Here is a 7631-nt window from a genome sequence, read left to right as displayed (position 1 = left end):
GACACTGATGCTCCAAAGAGGTTGTTTTTTTAGATTTTTTACTTTGAAATAATTTGATGAGAAAAGAAGATGTTACAAATAGTTGTGAAACATACGTTTGAAGAAGAAGTTTTTTGTTAACAAAGACTCTCTCAATCAAATAATAGCCCAGGAGGCTGCTGGCTGGCTGGCTGGTAAGTCACAGAGAGAGAGAGACAAGTGTTCTGTCTAAGCTTTCAGGCGGCAATAAACCCTTCTGCTCATCTTGAAACTGTTTTATTTGATCATCAAAACAGGAGAAAGTGCGGGTGGGGTGGAGGCGGTAACTGTAGTGGGATGGCGAGGGTCGAAGGGGATTAATTGACCAGTCATCTCAAGGGTCAAAAGGGGGGAAGGGGGGGGCGGATAATGATTAGTAGACAATCTTGTAAGTCATCACAACTATGTGAATTGTGTGATGCATAATCTCTCTGCTGAGGCAAGAACTCAACCACCACCACCCCCCCCCTTGCACACACACACACACAGAGGAGGGGGGAAGGAGGTGTGATGTGTCACCACCACCCCCCTTGCCGCCACCACGCGCCCCTCAGCTAAGACTTGTGTGAATTGTAATCAGTAAACACTTGTCTCTCTCTCTCGACAAAGTCGTCTTATTGATTTTTTGTTTTGCTGGTGAATGACTCTTTGTCCTTCCAGTCACTCTCTCTCTCTCGTCAGAATAAAGAGACTTATTGATTTTGCCTACGTTATAAATGACAGTATTTTGAACAACTTTGGTTTTGCTACCCTTGTCTATTATTCAACATTGACGGTGATACTATCCTTTTCTAGGTTCACAATGATGCCAATTTTGTTTTTCACAGTGCAGAAAAATAATTAATACAGAGAGAATCATCATTACCATCACTATTCTTCTTCTTCTTCTTTATCTTTTATCTACTGTCATTAAAATGTGGACCACACACTATAGTAGCAGTGTATTATAATCTCACTTTATATAAAATACACAAAACACACACCTCAGCTTGGGCAATATTCTAACAAAAAATACTGTGTGTGTGTGGGCGCGTGTGTGTGTATACACATTGTTGCAGAATAGGAAGGGTGGTGGGAAAAATGGATACACAAGGAACAGCATCTTCTTCTTTCTGTTTAGAAGCTTTCAACATGAAAGCAAAACAAGAGATTTTTACACTTCCTCCAACACTAGTAGTAAATTGGTGGCCACAGGAGATATTTCGAATTTATAGAGCGAAAACCATTCTCAGTCAACACGGTTTAAAGATTGTGCTAAAATTAGTGGACCCTGACTCAGAAGGTGATATTGAGTTTGAACTTCTATTACCGGATACGTTTTTGTGTGTTTTACATGCAGACAACATTGCAGACTTCAACAAACACCGTTATTGGATTAAATTTGAAAAGAGAGAAGGTTTACAAACTCTGGTAGAAATCTATTAAAACAAAGTGCAACACACACAAAACTACTACTACTACTACTACTACTACTCACCAACAACATGGGATATATAATCAAAGTCGAATAAGATACAATAGTTTCTTTATTAATATTATAATGTTACATTTCCCACTATTTACAATACCTTCAAATTAAATACAAAATACAACTCTTTCCTTATGTCTACTGGGATTATGCTTTAGAACATCTAGCTTGATTCTAATTTTATAATTCAAATCAATGTTAGAGCTCTCAAATTCCTTCTCTAACCAATAGTTAGACACATACAATTCTTCTAGGCTCTCAAACTGTAAAATATACCGTGTCTTGTTTCTATTGTACACTTCTTTAATTGCAATAATGACTAACACTGTACCTTCTGATAAGTCTTCTAATCGTTTGCACTGCCCTATTTTTATTTTCCCTTTAATTTCCAGCATAGTAATTTTGTTGATTTGCTCCACATCTGTCTGTGGTGTGAATGGGGTGTCTTCAAAGTTTTTCCATACATCTGACAAAAATTTTAGATTTTGTATTTTTGGTAATGTGTGACCATTATAGCTGCTTGTCATGCCATTGGTGGTGGTGGTGGTGGTAATTTCACAAATAGTTTCTCCCCTTGGTAGACAAATAATTTCTTTTTGGTCATCATTGTATGGGATTACAAAATAACCCACTTTTTTAAGGTCTTCTATTGCTTTGTATGCATTTAGAAAAACATTTTTGTGATACCCTTTTACAATGTACACATGTTTCGTGCCTTCCTTTTCACCTAAAACACCTACATATGGAAATTTCACCCCCTTACTATTTACAGAAAATGCAGTCACATTATAAACCCCACTAGGCTCAAAATTCCACCAATGTGAATAGAAATATGGTTCAAGTTGCTCTCTTAAATTCTCAATCTCCTTCTCAAATTCTATAAGTTGTTTGTGCTGCTTCTTTATGCTCTCTGTAGCCTCTAAAAACTCTACCTTTCTACGTTTGAGATTAATCTCATCCAATTCTAGCATACGCTTTCTGGTAGATAGTATTTTTAATGGAGACAAAGCTTGTATCTCCTTAACAGGAAAAGGAGCAAGCTTAGAGTTGACATTTGTTCTTTTTCTCAAAACTTGTGGTGTTACATTACTCGTTTCGACAAGACCTAGCTCCTCTAGATTAAACTCTTTGGATATTGTAGAGAAAGCTGTGGTTGACTTGGAGAAATAAGTCTCACCACTCTTAATATAACACGTTTGTATAAAACTAATATTGTCCTTGTTGTCTGTATCCTTTTCGTAAATTTCCACATAATTAATGGGTAGTAGATTAAAGCTAAATGCAGAGATTACATAGGATATTATTTTATTTCATTGTTGTGGATTGGTAGGCAGATTTAATTGTACTCCAGTCAATTTCTTGGTATTGCTATTTCCCCAGTAAACATATTGTAGGAGATTGTTAAAAACCAAACAACAGCTATTCTTTAAATTGTTTGTCAGTTTAGTCCACATTTTAGCAAAGGATACAGAAAATATAGGAGCATTTTGGAAATAATTCTTACTGTCATTCAAGAGTGACAAGCAATCTTGAATAGGGTCAAATTGATTAGAGCTGCTATAGTTATTGCTAATGCTGTAGTTATAAATTGTTGCTTCCAAACGAGTAATACCATGCATTTTAGCCAAGTCAGAGGTAAAGGTTTCCCGTAATCTTGTATCTGGACAGGCAATGAAGTCTACAATATGGTTACCTAGATGTTTATTTACACCAGGACTTGTCATTTGACAAATAAACTTATTAAAAATTTTTACTCTCACATTATTATTAACCCAAGTCAAGCAATCAATTCCAACAGTTCCATCATTATTCTCAATTACATTATAGTCTTCTTTATATTCTCCTTGGAAACAAAAACAATGATTTGTAGTTAGAAAATCACACATTCCACCCTTGTTAAATATTCCAGCAAAGTCCTGTGTTATGTCCAAGTCCAGAAGATAGAAATGTTCCTTCCTGAGCTGATCCAATATTGTTGGTAACTCATCCATTAATGTAGCAATAGGGACATCGGCAAGCTCTACTTTGTATGGAATCCCCACTGGATTGTAGTACTTCTGCTGCACTTCTCTATAGTTGTCCTCCCCAAGCAGTTGTAGAATCTTCTTTGACATATCGCTTCCACTGTCCAATAAGTATGGCAACTTTGCTTTAACTTTATGCTTAGCTGACACCATTTTGGAGAATTTTCCTCTCAAGTACAAATTGAATGATTCACACATCTCCTTCTCTAGAATAAAACGTCTTTCATCCAGTAGTTCTTGGCAGTCGTCCTCCTCCTCCTCCAAACCACAAACCTTTACCAGCATAATGTTGTTACAAAAGGGTTCTGTAATAGGCACAAGGTTTGAACCATCCTGCACCAACAGTTTTTCTCCAGCAGTGTAGTCAATTTTCCCAATGTCTGTAATAAGGTTATCATTGCACAGATTTTCTGTCAACAGCCACAAACCAAACCGCTTTATGGTAGGCTTCTTTATTTTATTACCACAGAGCTGAGAAACACTAAACACTTTGGAAGAAGCCATGTTCACTGCTTCTACTATTAAACTGAGCGAAAGACAATTATTCTGGAGTATTTATAGGGATACAGCACATGTGCAAAGATAACTAGAAAATTCAAGTTCAATTATAAATGTCAGACAGCCTACATTTGGCATTTTGAGAAGTTTTGTGTGACTCTCACTCACTCTCTCTCACTCACTGTCTCACTCCCTCACCCACTGTTCACTCACTGATCACTCACTATCTCACTACCAGCCCTACAGTGGAAACATTATTGTTAGGTGGACTCCAAGCCACCATGTAAGACACTAGTGCAGTTGTATCTAACTATATGTGTAATAAATTTTTTTCTCTCTCTCTTATATAAATGTGTAATTCTTGTATCTATGTGAGTTCTCAGAGTATAAAAGATGATGCTGACAACAAAAATGCACTCGGTCTTACAATGTTGTCTGACAGTGAACGTGAACGTTATCTGCTTAATGCAGTGAGTGAGCTAGAAGCTGAACTGAATTATCATGGTATAATGACATTGAGTGACTTTTTCAAGGAGAGTGGTCATTTAGAGTTTTGTGCAGATCGTGAATCTCGTAGTTGTGCATGCATACGACTCAGGCAGAAGCAACAGGCTGTTGTTGATGCAGTCAAGGATAGCAACGTTTTCTATGTATGCGATGATCTTTACAACCCATTGAGAAATACTCATGTAACCTTCACCGATGTGAAATGTTTATTGCTGAAAGTTTTCACGCAAACTATGAAGAGTATCAAGGATAATATCAACAAGAGGGCAATGCGTCATTGCCCACCAGGACTTGCAATGAAGTTCACTGTCATGTTTGATGACACTTGCATACTGCTAAAATCTTTCTTTAAGTTGGAAAAGGGTAGAATGGCTGCTATTGTTAATCTTGAGAAGGTACCCAACTGGAGAAATAAGGATGTGACGATTGTGTTAAGTGTTCTCAATCAAGACCAATACTACAAGTGTGATTTTATATGTGGACAACAATCTAAATGTCTACTGGGACTTGGTCAAAAGGAGATTAAATTTGCAGGATTTACAAACATTGAGAGTACAGGACATGTGAAACGAATCAGGCTGGAGGATGGAACATCTGGTGTTTCAGCTTTTGAGATTAGCGTCTACAAGGCTATATGCAGACCTATGCCACTGCCATCTACTGAGGGGGGATATGATGAAATTGATGGACCATGCATTGTTCGTGAAAGGAATAAGCCATCAGTTGAGCGTTATGTCACCAACAATGATTATAGCTGAGGAGAAAGACTTCTTCAGCTGTATATTCTGTTCAATACTGAAGATTAATTATATGTTTGACAATAAATACTATGTACTTTAAAAAAAGGATGTGTATGTGTTTTTGTCAAATCAAATTTGAGACTTGTATGTCACTATCACACTCTAGTGTTTCACATGTTTTAGAATTCTTTCACATATAAATATTGAAATTATTAATATAGGTTACTAACACTCTTGTTTTGTTATTCAAAAGAGAATCGAAAAAGTTTTTGTCATTACCATAATGTGTTAATAAAAAAACATAACACTGAATCACACTGTGTCTCTTTCTTTCTTCTCTTTCCTTACTCAAACTACACTAAAGACACAACTGAAAACTGTGTCAGTTGTAGAGGAAAATCAATATAGCAAGCTTGTCTTGTGTCAGTTTACAAGGCCTACCCCAATGGGGAGCCACCAGAGCAATTTAATCCATAGTGGCAATGTGATAGTTTTTTTTTTTTACATGCCCTACCCCAATGGAAGGGGGGAAGGGGTAGAAAAGCAAAGTAGTTGTGTAGGCCACCAGCAAAGTAACAAACTATTCATTCCCAACAACAATTATTAAGCCTTTATTCCTGCCAGCTTGTTTTGCCCATAAGGAGAAAATTAATACCTCTTCTTCTTCTTCACCTTCTACATAGCTTCATGGCAATTACAATTGATTGAACAGAGCTAAGCTTCCAATTATTATTGTTGATTGTATTGCATTAAGAAGTGGAATTCGATAATAAAAAAGAAACAATTATTACTCTACCTCACTTTTAAATATTGATACAATTATTGTACTTTGATTTCAAATTCGATTCTTCACTTAAAAAGACTTGCGATACTTACCTTTCTGACAATGGTCAATGCAGCCAACATTATATTGTTGAGGCTATGGAGATATCATCGTATTCTATTGTTTGATAACAAAAAAACAATAATAAATATTAAATTATGAAACAGTAATTCATAAAATATATTATAGACATGATACCGCGATTCACGATACATAATTATATAGATTATTACAGTCGTTATGAGATTATCTCTCTATGATTTTGTGAGATCGGACACGATCAGCTGTTATTCAAGGACTCTTTACAGCCCTAGGGACGTAAAGTTTTACCGGCCTGGTCGGAAAACAATCACTTTCGGCCTCCATATGACGCACGTAAACCAGCTCATTACATCCAAGTGTGGCGAAAAGAATATTTCCATTTCATTCCCTTCATATTCTTATTGAAAAATTATGAACGATGTATAAGGAGATCTTGAATCTAAATTAAGATTTGAAATGCCATGATAATAATCGAATTGTGAAATATCACTGTTTAATATGTGGGAGGTGAATGTTTCACTATCTTAGGCCCGGTTGCACAACAGCCGGTTAAATTTTAACCGTGATTAATTTCACGAGAACCAATCAGAAAAGCCGTTTTTCGTCCTGACAGGTCTGCGAAAGAGTCTGGCCGCTCTCTCTACGGAACCAACGTCATAGTATTCACAATTCCACACCGCTACGATTTACCGGACTGATTGTGTGTTATTGAACTGGTTAGAAAAACTAATATAGCCATGGAAAAAATTTGTAATTTATTCTCTAATTGTAAATTTATTGATATGAGTCATCTGGGTAGGAGATTCCACACACATCTCATAATCTGCAACTCAATAAATTAGGCAAGAAAATGATCTGTGATAGTATAATTGGTTGCATGCGTAGTAACTTCCTGTATAGAAAATCGACTCCAGCTATTCCTCTCTATAGTTCTTTTTAGTGTAATTGACATAAGTGAAACCGAGGTAACTGAAATTTACAATACTTCTCGCTCAAATCTAGTTTTGACAGTGACTCTCCTCTTGACAATCTACATCCAGATATTAGTATTCACAATTCCACACCGCTACGATTTACCGGACTGATCGTGTGTTATTGAACTGGTTAGAAAAACTAATATAGCCATGGAAAAAATTTGTAATTTATTCTCTAATTGTAAATTTATTGATATGAGTCATCTGGGTAGGAGATTCCACACACATCTCATAATCTGCAACTCAATAAATTAGGCAAGAAAATGATCTGTGATAGTATAATTGGTTGCATGCGTAGTAACTTCCTGTATAGAAAATCGACTCCAGCTATTCCTCTCTATAGTTCTTTTTAGTGTAATTGACATAAGTGAAACTGAGGTAACTGAAATTTACAATACTTCTCGCTCAAATCTAGTTTTGACAGTGACTCTCCTCTTGACAATCTACATCCAGATATTAACCCAATCATTCCCACATATGAAACCAAAGATATTTGTTATGGTAAGATATCTACTTTCCTCGTCAAATTCCAATGAA

The sequence above is a fragment of the Nilaparvata lugens genome, chromosome Y (genome assembly GCF_014356525.2).
Source record: "Nilaparvata lugens isolate BPH chromosome Y, ASM1435652v1, whole genome shotgun sequence".
Classification (NCBI taxonomy): Eukaryota; Metazoa; Arthropoda; class Insecta; order Hemiptera; family Delphacidae; genus Nilaparvata; species Nilaparvata lugens.
The sequence above is the reverse complement of the archived record's forward strand: the minus strand, read 5'-3'. Positions refer to the sequence as shown.